The sequence below is a fragment of the Mustela erminea genome, chromosome 6 (assembly GCF_009829155.1).
Source record: "Mustela erminea isolate mMusErm1 chromosome 6, mMusErm1.Pri, whole genome shotgun sequence".
In the NCBI taxonomy this organism is placed as follows: domain Eukaryota; kingdom Metazoa; phylum Chordata; class Mammalia; order Carnivora; family Mustelidae; genus Mustela; species Mustela erminea.
This window is the reverse complement of record NC_045619.1, coordinates 88,743,138-88,758,760: the sequence shown is the minus strand read 5'-3', so window position 1 is coordinate 88,758,760 and position 15,623 is coordinate 88,743,138. Positions and strand designations below refer to the sequence as shown.

At 53.8% G+C, this 15,623-nt stretch overlaps 1 protein-coding gene across 1 annotated transcript in view; it reads right to left on the bottom strand.

Annotated features, from left to right (window-relative positions):
• The window catches only part of LOC116592430 (cationic amino acid transporter 3-like), a 45,006-nt gene extending 29,633 nt beyond the window's left edge, over positions 1–15,373 (bottom strand). The window contains 1 exon segment of the mRNA XM_032345633.1: positions 15,282–15,373. The gene's annotated coding sequence lies outside the window, so the exon portion shown is untranslated.
• Positions 15,374–15,623: the final 250 nt, after the last annotated feature.

The window sequence follows — 15,623 nt, the reverse complement described above, 5'->3', positions numbered from 1 at the left end:
GGGCCCTGAGATCATGACCTGAGCCGAAGGCAGCAAGGCAGCGGCTTAACCCACTGAGCCACCCAGGTGCCCCTGGAATCAGAGGATCTTAAAAATAAAGAGAGTCATGGGGCACCTGGGTGGCTCAGTGGTTTAAAGCCTCTGCCTTCGGCTCAGGTCATGATCCCAGAGTCCTGGGATCGAGCCCCGCATCGGGCTCTCTGCTCAGCAGGGAGCCTGCTTCCTCTCTCTCTCTCTGCCTGCCTCTCTGCCTACTTGTAATTTCTGTCTGTCAAATAAATAAATTAATTAAAAGATTTAAAAAAAAATAAAATAAAATAAAATAAAGAGAGTCAGTGAGACACCTGGCCTGGGCAGGTGATCGCCTCCTTTCTCGGAAAAGCCGATCAGGGTGCCATCTGTAGCAGGGTGAAAAGTGTGTAGCCAAAGGCTGGGTTGGGGAGGGAGGCTAGAAAGAGAACCTTCCAGAGGTCCTGCAGAGAAGATCAGGGAGCAAAACTCACCAGATCCATCCCACCCCCATGGACACTTAGAAGTTTAATAAAGTTTGGAATATCCAGGGCTTACATGTAATTAAAGCCAGGAGCTGGGTAATTACATTTCTTCTCCAAGTTCTACCCTTTACTCACCTCCTCCCCCATGGACACATATCTTTTCTGAAAGACATTGAACCAGATACTGGACTTTAGAAACTGTCTCCACTAAAGACATGGGCTTAATTTCAGCAAAAGAAATTTAGAATACACTTTGGAAAGGATTTCTTTAGAGCTAGGGCTGATAAATGCTAGGACAAGAGAACACACACACACACCCTAAACAGGAAAAGGAAAGCCCTCTCTTGACTGCCCTTTCTTTTCATGTGGGATGGACCTCCAGATGACATGCCCCACAACAGGGAACAAAATATAGTCTCGCTAAACATTAGGGAAATAATTCCCTTCTAACCCTTAGCTCCAGGAAGGAGATGACTGTTTCCCTCCCCAGTCAAGGCAAACATTCTGAAGAAGGATTGACACAGCTTGGAGGGAAGAGTCCCACAAGCAGACACTTTGCTGTCTAGTTTGCGGTCCTGTCCCCCAATGGCCTCCGTCTTGTGTTTGAACCTCTTGTGGTCCATTCTTTGAATTCACCCTGTGATCCAGCCCTAGGGGGAAGGAAGGCATCCCAAAGAAGGAGAAGACAGGGCCCTGTTCTCCAGGATGTGAGAAGAGAGACACAAGAGACAAGAAACCCTTGCAGAGAAAAAAAAAAATGCATATAAATTAATAAAGTGTAGCCAGACCCTTCAAGGGCTGGGACTTATGGACACAGAGATTGAGAAGATGAAGCAAGATCAGATGGAAGAAAATGCCAGATTCAGAGGATGGGGGGGCAGGGTTACAAAGAGCTGGGGAGATGTGAAGCTGATGTGCTCAGCAGATCTGGAGAGAAGAAGCTGAGAAGATAACAAAGATGAGGATGAGGATGGTTTAAAAACGCCTAATATAACTGGATTTACAAACCTTCACATAAATCTAATTTTGTCCTCAATAACAAACTACAGAAGCAGGTGTTAGTACTGCTATTTTACAAGTAAAGAGACTGAGGCGCAGAGGTGTTTAGTAACTTGCCTCAAGTCACAGAGCCAGTAAAGGGCAGAGCAAAGAATCAAACAACTACATTCTGGTGCCCCCTCCTGCAGGTTCTGCCCTGGGCAGCAGCCAGGCCTGGGGCCTATTTGTCTAAGGGAGAAATCACTCCCCAGAGGACAAAGACATGCCTCCTGGCACCCCTTCCAACACATTCTGCCCAGGAGAGCTTTGCCAAGTTTAGGCCTCATCTGCAAAGTGGAGATGTAATAGCTTACCCTCTGAAGATGAAAGGCTAAGCCAGGTCATTTACTGAAGATTTTTTTAGCTTTAAAACACACAATTCAGTCCATGGAAGGGCTAGGGTAAGGAGAGAGCCAGGATAAAAGTCTCAAAGCCTTCAGTCTTCCCATGACCCCTCCCCATCCCCAGCCCAGTCTCTCTCTCTCCCTCTTTCTGTCTACTGACCCCCAGAGGCCTCTTCCCCACATTTCACAACCTGAGCAGCTGTCTCCACCCAGCCATGGCTCACTAGCCTAGGAAATCCAGGCTCATTCATCCTCACAGCATATGAGGACACATCAAGGCCAGGGAAGTCAGCCTCCCTTTCCAACGTCCTGGTCCTGCCCGCCCAGCCCCACGTCACCCCGGAGCTAGACCCTGGCACGTTCTACATTGCTGCCTCCCATCCCCACCACCACTGCCACCCCATCACATCCCCCCTTGTGACGGGGTGGGGAGGGGTGGTCCTCTAGGTCATCTCCGCTCAAGCCCTCTCATCCCCTCTCCAGGAGACACTGTCCCCTCCGTCCCTCTGCCTCCCTAACATACATGCACACCTACACATTTCCTCCTGTCTGTCTCCAAGATTCATATTCCTTACCCCAAGATAATGCACTTCCTCAGAGCTCTGACTTATGTGATCCTCTCTTCTCCATTTTCCTGCTCCTTGCTAACTGCGTATCATTCTCCTTGTCTCCTAGCAAACCTTCGAGACCCCTGTGTCTTCCTGCGTCTTCCCTCCTGTGGTCATTGCCCATCTCCCATCATCCGAGCCATGGGGTCTGGTCCAGTTGCCCTTGACCTACTCAGCTCATGAATATTTGCTGAGGGAGTGCCCAGAGCACTGTGCCTCTCTGTCCCAGCTGTCAGCCTCATCTCCCCAGCTGCCTGGGAGCTTCTGCACACAGGGCCCCTGCTCCTCCCTCTGGATCTCCAGCTCGGTGCTCCGGGCACATAGAGAGGAAAAGTGTGTGCGACTCATTGATTCTGCTCCCTTGGAGAGAGAAGGAAACTGAGAAACCCAAGCAGGGACAGCCTTCTGAGCCTCCACTGCCTTGTGACATTGTGTCAGGGAAATGGCAGCTGGAAGGACTCCACGTCTAGTGGGGCAGTACTTCCCTTTAGAAATCCCAGGGCACCTGTGCATGTGTGTGTGTGTGTGTGTGTGTATGCGTGTGTGTATGTGTGTGTGTGTGTGTGTGCGTGTCCCATGCGTGTAAGGGACAGGGGGACGGAGGTCTGAGGTTCTAGGAGGCCGGGTCCTATCTGGAGGTGAGAGTTTGGGGGGAGCTGGCCTCCCAGGCCCACTGCAACCCCCCATCAGACACAGGCCCATGACAGCATGGACAGAGGGTGCCCTGCGCTGCCACCACAGGACAGGTGCTGGTTGGCCCTTTAGAAATGCCTCCATCCTCCCTGGGTTTGAGTTTGCTCCATCCTGGGCACCAATGCACGGTTTCCTGTGTTCTGTGGTTCAGTCCAGTCCCAGTCCTTCCTACTCATCTACACTCACAGGCATTTCCTGTGTTCAGCCCTTAGAGCATTCGCTAGGCTGAACCCTATGATATTCAAGCGACTTTGACTTATACAGCCTATTACTTTGGTAACATTTTTTTTTTTTAACTCCAGGCTAGGGAGAGAGGGAAGAAGATTGAGGAAGGGCAAATAACAAGAGCTAGTAGTAGTTAGTACCTACTTTGTGCATAGTAGGCCATTTCTTACCGTGGTGCTAATTCTCACTATAATCCCATGAAGCCCCTAAAATCCTTTCTCCCATTTTACAGGTGAGTAAGTCCAGGTTAAAAGGCTACACGGTGAGGATCAGGGCCAGGGTTCAACCCCAGCCCAAGGCCACTGCCACCCACAAACAGAGAAGTCCTGACAGAGACTAGAAACCAGCAACCAACGGCTGGTTGAAAGGAAGGGAGAGGAGGAAAGAGGCCAAACAGGACCTCTGGCTCGACCCGAAGAGCCCCCATGGTTGGGTTGGAGGGGGGTGCAAAGCTAGGGACCGCACCCGGGAAGGGCCGGTCGGAGAAAGACCCGGGCAGAAACAGACCAAACAGACCGAAGGCCGGGCCGGAGACTAGGAGCCGACAAAGCGTGGGAGGCCCAGGGAGCACGTGGAGGGGAAGGCCCAGGCGGGTGTAGACGGAGCTCCAGGGCAACAACGCAGAGGAACTGGGCCAAGGGGTCTACCACGCCGCCGAAGCGGGAACGGTAGCGGCAGCCTGGGGAGGAAAGATAAAGTGGGGGCGAAAGTCAGAGAGCGTGGGGGGGGGAGGAAGAGACCCCGTGGAAGAGATATGGAGACTGCGGCAAAAAGAGGAACCGAGAGTTAGAGGCGGAGGCGGCGCGCGGAGAAGGGGAGACGGAGTCCGCCGCAAAGGGGGGGCGGGGAGGGGGAGTCGTGGAGCGGGGAGGAGAACGAGATAGGACCGAAAAAGAAAGGCAGAAGCTCGCCCGGTCGGCTGGCATGGGGAGGGACCTTCAGCTCAAGGACACTGAGAAAGGCAGATGGATGGTGAAGAAGTGGGGGAGCGGCGGACCCTGCGGGGCGGGCAGCGGCCCACCCGTGCCGCCCCCGGTTGGCCTGCCCCGGCCCCCGACGCCCCGGCTCGGCGCCCCGCGGACCCCGATCACGCCCCCGCCCCCGGCCCGCGCTCGGCGGCTGCATGAAATTGGCTGCAGCCGTAATGAGTCCGCGCCGCGCGGAGGAGGCTGAGGGCCCGCCAGGGAGCCCTGCGCGCCTCGTTTAGCTTGTTTATTGTTCAGGCCTAATTAAAACGTTCCACGGCGCTGCGTTTACATCCGCCCCCCGCTAATGAATTCTCGGCCGCCGGGCGATTTCGGAAACTGCCGCGGGCCGGAAGGGGGGGGTGGAGGTGGCGGGACCGGGGAAGGAGTGAAGGAGGGGGCACCCACGCATCCACGCGCCCGCACACCCTTCCACGGCCAAAGGAGCGATTAGACATCCGCGGACTGGCTCCGAGGAGTGTGCGCCCGCTCTCAGCCCCATCGCCCCAAACCCTCGCAGCCGTTTGGAGGTGAGGGAAGGCAGGGACACAGAGCTCGGAGGAGGGGTAGGGAGAGGGATGTCAAGAGCAAGCGTGTGTGGCCTTCTGTGCGTAGTGGGCCTGTGGGTGCACCTGCTCAGAGGAGCAGCCTGTGATCGCAGGGCTCTGTCTGTCGGTCGGCCCTCTGGCTCTGTGCGGGTTTCTCCCCCCGCAGGAGTCTGCGCATGGTTTACAATGTTTCATGTCTCTCTGTGCGTAGCAGTTTGCCGTTTGCTGTTTGCCTCCTTGTCACGACCTCAGCGAGGGCAGATGGAGCCAGTGGAGGGAGAGAGACAGACGGTGATGCGTGGGCAGCCAGACCTCCCCGCCGGCCCCACTCCTCCTGCAGACACGGGCAGGACACACACACACACACACAGCACACACGCCACACTCCACCGCATGCAACGTAAAAGCAACGGAGACACTGTTCACATATAAATAAAATAAAATAGGCAAAAAGCAATCGAGATATCATTCACACATGACTACATGGAAACACACAAATGAACAAGCGCACTCAGACATAGCAACATACCAATCACACACACAGATGGAAAGACAAGAGCCCGCGGCACAAAGCCACTTGGCACAAAGCCACCTGGATGAACACCCCCCCCACACACACACATACACACACAGAAGACGTGCAAACTTGAATACACGCTTCTCCAGAAATTGTGTGCACACATATCACTGCCTAACACATGGCAGGGCACCCTCCATTGGGCACTCTCTCCTGGCAAATTCAGATCAACCAGCCTGCCCCTCTCCATTCCCCTTCATGCTGGTTCCCCAATCCAGCTCTTTATTCCAGGTTTATGTCTCCTGCCTGGTTTATGGTTTGCTCATCCTGCTCCGGAAACAACAGACAGAGAGGTTCTCTTGTTCATTTCCTCTTTCAATTCATACCCTGTTGGGCTTCTCCTTCTACACTCCAATCATAACTCCCCTCCTCCAGGCAGCCTTCCCTGAACTTACTGCCTCTGATACTGAATTTGCCCTAGTCCTTTGCACTTGTTGATCTATGCTGGGGGAGTATCACCAGGTTACTTGGCATATTAGGCGGTGGGAAGGGGGACTGTAAGCTCCCCAAGGGCAGGACCATTTGACCCAGTATTTCTGGCAAATGTCAGGCCTCTGTCCTCCAGTACAGGCTTCCAGTGCTCCTGGGAGTATGACTGCCTGGTTTGAACAGGTAGAAAAATCAAACCGGGGCTCCAGCAGCCACCAGGAATGTCTCCTTCTGTCACATCCTGCAAGCTTCTCCTTGACAATGACCTTGCAGAGCCATGGAGGAGGGTGTATTCTCCACTGTGTCTTCCCACATTTACTTTGTTTTTAACTGGAAATACTGCTTCCCCGCTGGGTCCTCACCTTATTCTCCAGCCTCGGAGAAAACTTGGCAATTTTCAAAAATTAGATCCCTCCTAAAGGATAAAAATTGGCCTCTGGTGAGCATGCTCAGAGCTGTACCGCAGGCTGTAAAAGCGATCCCCAAGGAGGAATGCCAGGAGTGACCCAGGCACCTTCAGCAGCAGTTACAAGCACTACTTTGAAGAGGATGACATGCCTTGGAATAGGTTCGTTGTATTTAGAAAAGAGGGAGGGACAAGGTCATCCTAAAAAGCACTCTTTGACCACCTCTCTACCTCACCATAGGATTGTTTCAACTCAGCCCATAACCTCTTTGGAGAGACAGGTGTCCTGTTTGCTCCTCCCCCCCCACAACCTTTCCCCTTACTCTGCCTTCTCAACCATGCCCACTCAGCCACGGCTCTCCCCCTGCTCCTGCCCCTCTCTCCCTCCTGCAGGGAGTGGCACCCTCCCTCTCCCGGTCTCTACTCCCTCTTTCATTATCAGTTTCTCTCCCTCTGATCTCTGTCATGGCTCTGCCATTTCTTTTCCTATCTCACTCTTCCTCTAACTTCCATCGTTTTGCTGTTCTCTCCCCCACCCTCTACCTCTTCTGCTCAAAGCAGTCGTGGCAGAGGGAGGCTGTGAGGGTCTCTTTCAGCACCAGATGACTCTGGTATTTTTAATAGAGCTCTGAATTGCTGTGTTCCACACACACACACACACACACACACACACACATACTTATGAGCCTCTCCTCCCAAAAAGAGTCCCAGGTCCTGAAAGGCCAGGGGAGCCCTTGACACAGACCCTGCACCCCACCCTCTGCCACCCCTACCTGCCCCTACTCACTGCCTGGGCCTCTGGCCCCCACCTCCTCCTTTCCCTTCTCTGTCTCCCTCTCCCTCCCTCTCTGTGTGCACTTCTCAGCCCTGGCCCCACGTCCATCAAATCGTCTTTGGCTCTGGGTTCAGGGCTCTTGTACCCCCTGAGTCTGGGTCCCACTCATGTCCCTGAGTCTGTGTCTGCCCCTACTATCCTCTGGGTGTCTCTTTGTGTCTCTTCTGTCTTCCATTCTACCCCCCACCCTACCCCCACCCCCCACCCCCCACCCCCCGCCCAGGCTCCTCTCTTGTCTCTCCTTTCTCTCCGTTCTCCCCTGAGACTGTCTCTGAACTTGGTCTCCGTCTCTTTGACTCTCCAGGGCGCTCTGACCGGCTCTGCCTTCTTGGTTCCCACTCTAGGGGTCTTGGCTTGAATTTCCTGGGCCTTTGGGCCCCAGTCTGTGTGTCCTTCTCCCCCTTCCCCGCCAATCGGCACCGCGGGGCAGTGACAGGGGTGGGCCGGCGCCAAAGGCTGGGAGAGGACGCGGCGGGCGGCCCTTTGTGTGGAAGATTGACGGCTCGCCGCGCAGCCTCCGCAGCGCTGATTAGGATGCAGCGCGGGCTCCGACTGCAGCATTCTTCTCCTCGCCCAACATCCTCCATCACTCCAAATACTGAGCCCCTCCCTGCCTGCTACGCCGGCCGCTCGGGTCGTGAGGCTTACCCCTCCCTCCACCCAGTTCGTTCCACTGGGACCCATTGGAAATTCGGGGAGGGCACCCGAGGCCCCCTCTCCCCCCGCCCCCCAGGTATCTCTGCGTATTGAGCCCTCAGAGAGAAGGGGAGTACGAAGAGGCAGGAGGCCCACTGGATGTGCTTTGCCGGAGGGGGCGGGGGTGTGCAGAACAGAAATGAGCCTGGAAGCTTTGCCTCCGCATCCCGGGTGGAGAACTGCCGAGCAGCTCTTTGCACCCATCAGACAAACACGCGTGGAGCAACAAGTCCAGGGAGGACATAGGGCAGGTCTTCAAATACAGGAAGGAGAACAGGAAACATGCATGCCCCTCTTTTAATCCCCTCATAGCACTTATAACACTTCGCAGTACAGAGGAGGCTCTCAAAACAATCCTTGGCTCCTATTTCATCAGCGCTCCCAAAATAAGTGCCTAAAGCAGTGGAACTCAGTTCCTTTAAATATCCCTTCCCACCCCTGCCCCCATTCACTCACCCTCGCATCTCACTGTCTGCCCCCAGGACAGTTTCCCCTGACAAGCCTTCCAAGCACCCCAGTGATCGTTGGACCCCAGCTCAAATCCCAGTCATTCCAACCACCCCTCCTCCATCATTTACCCGGTGTCCCTCCCCCCCTTTCGCTCCCCCTTTTGCCCACCCCCTTTGCCCAGGGCAACTTGGCCGACTGGGTTTCTCTCCAAAGACACGCAGTCACTAATGAGCACTGAGTACTAGAAGGGGAGGGCCAAGGGCAGCATGGTGGGTGGGGCGGGGGATTCCAAAGCTAGCAAATAACCAGTCCTGTCAGCATCTGTCAAATATACCATCTCCCTCCATCATCCCTGTCTCTTGCCTCCTGGATCCTGCCAATCCATCTCCCTGCTGACGCTGACGGACTGAGCTCAGGTGCAAATTCGCAGAAGCATAGACGCATAATGCCTGGTCTGCTCCAGACCCATTTTCTCCAGGAATGTCACCAGCCCCAGCCCTCTTTCGTTGAAAATTCCCGACGACCCTGGGAAGCTGGGATTGTAAATGGAACCCAAGGAGGAAGAGAAATTGCTCTCTCTGCTCAGTTACTTGATCTCAGCCCCTTGTCTCCACAGCGCACCCCCAAAAGCAGAACTTAAAACTTCAGGCAATGACAGAGGGTTAAATCTCAGGAAAGCTTTTCCAGTCTTAAGGAGGTCGTGAGGGCCTCCAGAAACTAGGGGAGATTGGAGAGGGTTGGACGAGGAGGGATTGGGGAGATGCGGTTGGACGACCCAAGATCTCCTCTTGTAATATATGAGATTTCCACCAGGGGGCGAAGGACGCAGTCCTGTGGATTGGACAGGACCCTTCTCAGCAGCGTCCTGCAAGGGGCTCGGTGGCCACAAGAGGGCGGCAGAGAACGGCTCTCCCTGCAGAGGCTGCCTGGGCCCTGGTGCTGAGATAGAGCTGAGCAGCGGACGCCGGCAGAGTCTTTGGCTCCACCAAGAATCCATGAATTTCTGATTCGATTCGGGAAACCCCGTTTGCAGTCCTTCCCACTGGCATCGCTTGTTCCCTCTGACCCCTGAAATACCATCACCTGCTCCAACCCCTTATGCCTTTTTTCTGGTCCCCAACTCTGGGGCTCCTGGCACAGAAGGGTCACATGGCTTTTCCTTCCACGATTGTACAAGAGATGACACCCAGCTCCAAGAGAGTGATGCTTCGCAGGATCCCAGCTGATAACTAGAGCCAGAACTGAAGCCCAGCTTTTCTTAGTTCCCAGTACGGGGGTCTTCCTATTGGTGCTGACTGTGGCTCCTAAAAGAAAAACATACTTCGTAGGCCCCAGTAGGAAGCCATCCACCACCCTGGGTTTAAAACACTGATGTCCAGGGCACCTGGGTGGCTCAGTGTGTTAAGCCTCTGCCTTTGATTCAGTTCACGATCTCAGGGTCGTGGGATCGAGTCCCACATCCGGCTTTCTGCTTAGCAGGGAGTCTGCTTCCCTGTCTCTCTCTGCCTGCCTCTCTGCCTACTTGTGATCTCTCTGTCAAATAAATAAATAAATAAATCTTAAAAAAAAAAAAAAAACTGATGTCCAAGCTACACCCATCCCCATGGTATAAGTTTCTACCTACAGAACTGCTGCACAAAGGACTGCTCACCCCAGAGCACCGTGTATGCCACAAATACCTATTGTGAACCACTCATCCTCAGCACACACACCCCTCAGGTCCTCAGAGTCCCACAGCCCCTGCCCCTCTCCTCCTACTTCCTGACTAGCTAGAGGAATGTCTCTTCATTTATCATTTGCTCTTTTCCCTCCCCAGAGGCTCCTCAAAGCTGCAGACAGGGAAGCCTCCTCCCAGTTCTAATCTTGCTCCCTCCTACCGAAGCTCTGTACACGGGGAGGCGAGGGGCCACCCAGGATCCCAGGGGCATGCCCGTGTGCAAACTTGTGCACTGACAAGCTGCATGTGGGCATACAGGTGTGCCACACCCCACTCTTCCCGCATAGACTCCCCCACGCCTGAACTCCACCCCATTCCCCAATCCAGGACTCCTTCCTTATAAAACAAGATGAAAAAAACCCATGCCAACCTCCCAAATACCTCATTGCAACTTTCATCCCATACACAAAACCAGAAAAGACGCAACCCTCCCCTTTTCTTTCCCTCTCACCATGTGCCCCCTTGTCCCCTCTGGCTTTTGCAATTTCCCCTTAGACCCACTGGGTGCAGCTCCCACGCCTTCCCCAGAATGGAAGAGGCACCAGACAGCTTCCTCCCTGTAAAGGACTGAGACAAACGCCAATCACGCTGGGGCCTCTCACGATGCCCATTCTGCTATGAATTCCCAAGGTCAAAACCATTCTGGTGTTATTAAAAACATAAATGTTGCATACCAGGCAGCAGGGGAAAAAATTATAAGGCAGCCAGACGAGAGGGAGACGGAGGGGCCGGTAATTGTCTCCGTCTTCCCAGAGTCAAGCTCCACGGGGCTGGAGCCGCACACAGAACATTGCTTTTTAATTTAACTCAGTAAGGTCAGCAGCAGCAAATGAGGCCGGGGAGGAATGGCACCTCAGAGGGAGGGCGTCAGGGCCCAGCCCCCACCCTGAGCCCTCAGAGCCAGGGCTCCTGGCCAAGATCTCCAAGCAGTGAGGGGGAAACAGAGGAGAACGGCAGGGAGGATTCAGGGACTCTCAGCCCACCAAAAAGCGATCCTGGAGTAGGGGAGGGGTGGAGGAGGAGGTATCTTTGTGAGGGCTTCTGAGGAACTGGGATGCGGGTGCCAGGGACCAAAAAAAAAAAAAAAAAGACTTCAAAAGGACCCTGGGTGAGACCAGAAAGGACTCGGGCTGATGGAGACAAACCCTACCCCCCCATCTTCCCTTCCCAAGATACCCCCTGTATAACGAGGATCATGATTGGAACTCAGAGCTTCACCCTTTCCCCAGCAGCTGTGAATCGTGAAGCCCAGGCAGAGAGAGTTCTCCAGTGAAGGTAACCACTCTGTCCCATCTCCTTCATCTCCAAGGATCCCATGGGGCAGGGGAAAGGAGGATGTAGGAGAAACTGAGGCAGAACTGTCCTCCCTCAGAACCTTCCTCACAGGTTCCTTTCTCTGGCCACCTTCCCATCTGTAGTTCTTCTAGCTACATGGGGGATCTTTCTGTTTCCAGGGCTACAGGAAGGACTGAAGTTAGACCAGAGAAGGGACTTCCCAGATTAACATCTTGGCCATAAGCATACACAGACTGGAGCAGGGAAGGCTGAGGAACCTGAGCTTTTCTGAATAGGTCCAATGAGCTGAGCATGGTGAGATCAGGGCATCTGGGGAAGGCAGGACAACTCAATAGGAGTGTTGGAGGGAGGTTCCTTTGAAAAAGCTGTGCACCTGTCAGAAGCAGTGGCATCCAAATACAATTTGAGATTTGTCGAGAAGCTCTTCTACAGCTCAGATATCAAGTCCTGCTTTAGTTTCAGACTGTTTCCCTTTTAGGGTTCTTTTGGGGGAGGGATAATTTGAATAGGAGGTTTGAGACTTGAGGACAGGGTTTCAATTATCTTTCTCCATCTAGACGTGTCCTTGCCCCTTGGCTTTCCTCCCAGGTTTCTACTCCCCTGCCAATTAAAAATTCAAAGGCTCCCTGAGGAAACCGGCAATGTCAATAAGAAATTCTGAGGCCCACTACCCTGTAATGTAAACCCCTGCCCGCATCCCCCTCTCCCTTCCCCTCTCAGCACGGCCCCCACCCTGCAGTTCTCAATATGGCCACAAGGTGGCGGCCAATGCATCGCTTGGTCCCGAGCTAGGCCTGGCGCCTCACCGGAGCCAGGACCCTCTCCTCCGCCAGGACCTCCACCCATCCTCCAATCCCAAGAGTCTCAGGAAAGGAAGAGCTTGCTGCAAGAACTCAGGCTTTGGGAATAGGTGGGTTGGGTGAGGATGGAGTGGAAAAGGGAAAGAGAGGGTGGAAGAGAAGACCGAGAAAACAGGGGTGCAGAGACCCAATGGGGAAACAGGTACCCAGGGGCAGTGTGAAGCCCAAGGTGAGAAATCACTGAGATTGCCTGTCACACCCCACGCCAGACCTAGCATCTCAGGGCGTCGGGTCAGAGACACCCAGGAAGAGGAGGAGGAGGAGGAGCTGGGGATGAAGCCTGAACCAGAATTAAAGTCTAGGATACAGACAGGGGAGGATCTGCTCTGCCCCCTCCCTCCTCAGGCTGACACACCTGAGGAGGGAGGTGTCTGTCCAACAGAGATAATGTTGGACACCATTATCTCTGCTATTCCCAGAACACAGAAAATAAGGAAGGATTCAGTCAAGTCCTCTCAGAAGTCCTAACACTCCGAGTGAAGGGAGAGGGGTCCTGAGAGGGAGGAGAAAACCCAGCCCTGCCCACTGGGAGGCACAGGTTGAGGGCAGGGGCAGGGAGGTCAGAGAAGGGAGCAGGGACAAGAAACACAGCCAGGAAAGAGAAGAGAGAAGAACAAGGAAAGGCCTGCAGGTACCTTGGCAGTGGTCTAGAAAAAGATTTGGGATCCAGAAACAGGAAAAATAATCAAAGAAGACCTCCCAGAGGAGGAGAATATGGAGCTATACTGCAAAGGGCTAAGAGGTTGGTCTGCAGGAAGAGGAAGAAAGAAGAAGGGTTCAGACTGGGGATAGACTGTGAGGTCAGGATCAAGGTAAGGAGGGCTGAATACTGGGCTGACTGCCCAGGTAGAGCTAAGAGACCAGATCCAGCAAACCTGTGGAGGGAGAGCAGGAAGGAGAAGGTCAGCCTTTAAGCCCAGCTGGGAAGGCTGGAAAGGAGTCACTATAATTTTAAGCAAGAAGAAGGGCAACAGCACTCCTGTCTAGCTGAAGTATTCTTTCTCTTTCTCCCCATTGCATAAAACTAAGAAAAAAGGAACAGACCCTAGGGTCCTCCAAACGGGGAACAAGAAGGACTCTGAGACTGGGTGTCAGGGGCCTGGGTTTCCCAGAGGGAGCCATCACGGGCAGGAGACACTGAGTGTTCCCACCTGGAGGGCCTCTGGCTCTGCGTGTAAAGAGTGTTGTAACTGATGGTCACTGAACTCTTTTCTCCGAATCTGCCCTGATGATCATGGCCCCCCTGCCACAGATGCATCTGACCCATCTGTGAGCCACCAGGCTTTAGCCCACATCCTCTCAGTATCCCTATACTCCAGACTCCCTTTCCTACCCAGAAGAAACTATATCCAAACTTGGTGCTGGGTTCCAACTTCCCAGACTCAGCCTGGACTTATTTGGCACAAAGTGCAGCAAGAGGATTTCAGGTTAGACTCCGTAAGAACTTCCCAGCACAAGGGGTCTGAAAGCTTTTGTGAAACTCAGTAACAATGCTTACCTGGCCTTACTAGAGCCCCCCAAGAGACAAGGACTTGTTTTGGAACTGTCTGGGTTGTACTGACGAGAGAGAGAACTTTCCTTGTGATTATAACCCTCCCAGTGTCAGAGATTGCACACAAGGACTTCTGTGGACTCTATTGCCCTAAGGCAGAAGGAATGGAGCCTTCAGTTAGGAATTGCAGCCTCTGTAAATCATTCCCAAAACCTGGTGGGGGGAAGAGAGTTGGCCTGAACCCTCCATTGTCTAGCCACTCTCCCATCCTGACTGCACCTCTTTATGGCCCTCCCTGGTCAGAGCAGGGCCTCCAAGCACTTCCAATGCAAGCCCTGAGTGCAGGTCTCAGGACCCGGTATCCCCCCCAGCCTCATACCCAGGACCCTGACGCCCTCCCTCCTGTGCCTGGCAGGACAGAGTCACCCACTGCTCAGGCTGGCCTAGCCTCCGCACCCCAGCACCAACAGCCTTCCTCTTTTGGCCTCCCACCTCCCCCGACCACATGCCACAGCCCCCAACCTGCTAGAAATTCGGACAATTCAAATCAAAAACATCTTCAGCGAGGAGTCTTCAGGCTCCCCTGGGACATCACACACATGCACACGTCCACATCTACCTACACACATGCAGACACACACACAGATGCTCACACACAAACGTATACACAGACACTCTCAAAATACACACATATACACACCCAGGGGTCATGAGCATTCTCACATGCATGCAACACACACTCACAAACACATTTACAGATAGGCATGCACACTCACACTTACACACACTCACACACACTCAAACCCCCGAGTGTACATATCCATATGCATCTCTACTCCTTGATTCTAAGGATCCAGAGCCCCATCCTCTAGATTCTAGAGGTCTAGAATCCAGGAGAAAGCACGGAACCCCATGGGAAACCTATTTCTAGCTTCCTGACCCCACACTGGAACTCTTTTGCTATATTCCTCTTCCTGCCACCAGAGTTGCTAAGACCATGGGCCACACCATGGAAGTGACACCTGCAAAGAGAATTCATTCCTTCCTGAGCATTTTTGAGCACCTCCCCCCAACCCACCTCACCCCCCATCCCCAGGCCTGAAGTTGAGGCAGACACAAAAGAGAATGAGACCTTCTGCCCAGTGGTGTGGGGAAGAACTAAGGAGTCAAGGACCTGAGTTCAAATCCTGCCTCTGCCCGTTTTAATAAGCTGTGTTACCTCGGGCACTTTATGTAACCTCTCTGAATCTCAGTTTTATCACTTGTAAGGAGGGGTTCATTAAATTTACCCAAGCATTCTGTGAGGATTGAAAGACAGGGAAATCTTCCATCAGCAATGTGTCCAGCAATGTGTCCGTCCATAGAAAGCCACCGCATTCCCTTCCCTAGCCCCTGCGGTGAGCGTCTCCCCAACACATTTCCAATCCTACTGTCGCTGAAACAGAAACCCAGTCTCCTTCAGCCTCAGACCCCCAGGTGCGCACACCTCGGGAAACTTGATCTCGGACTTGGCCGGCTCCATCCGACTCCCCTGCCCCCACCCCAGCCCCCACCCTCCTAGTCCATCATGCCTCTCGCCCGTTTGCAGGTCGCGTTTTCCGTAATAACCTTTAATGCGGCTGGCCACGGCCCAAATGTTCGCGATGGAGCGCTGGGCCCCGCGCATCAGATGGACGATGAAGTGTTAATCATCCCCCAGGGAGCCGTCCCGCGGAAAGTCGTCATTAATTTCTCTGAATTACACCAATTCCGAGACATTCTTTATGGACAGACAGTGCGGGAGACAGTTATATGACAGGACTTGCTGTGCTAAGCAGATGTGGGAGAGATTGCGTCGCCCCATGAATACTAAACAATCGCTCGGAAGAAACCCCGCTCGCTTCTGCGCTCGGAGCTGGGAAGCGGCCCAGCCCACCCCCACCCTGTTGGGCACACCCGGCAGGTGCCTTG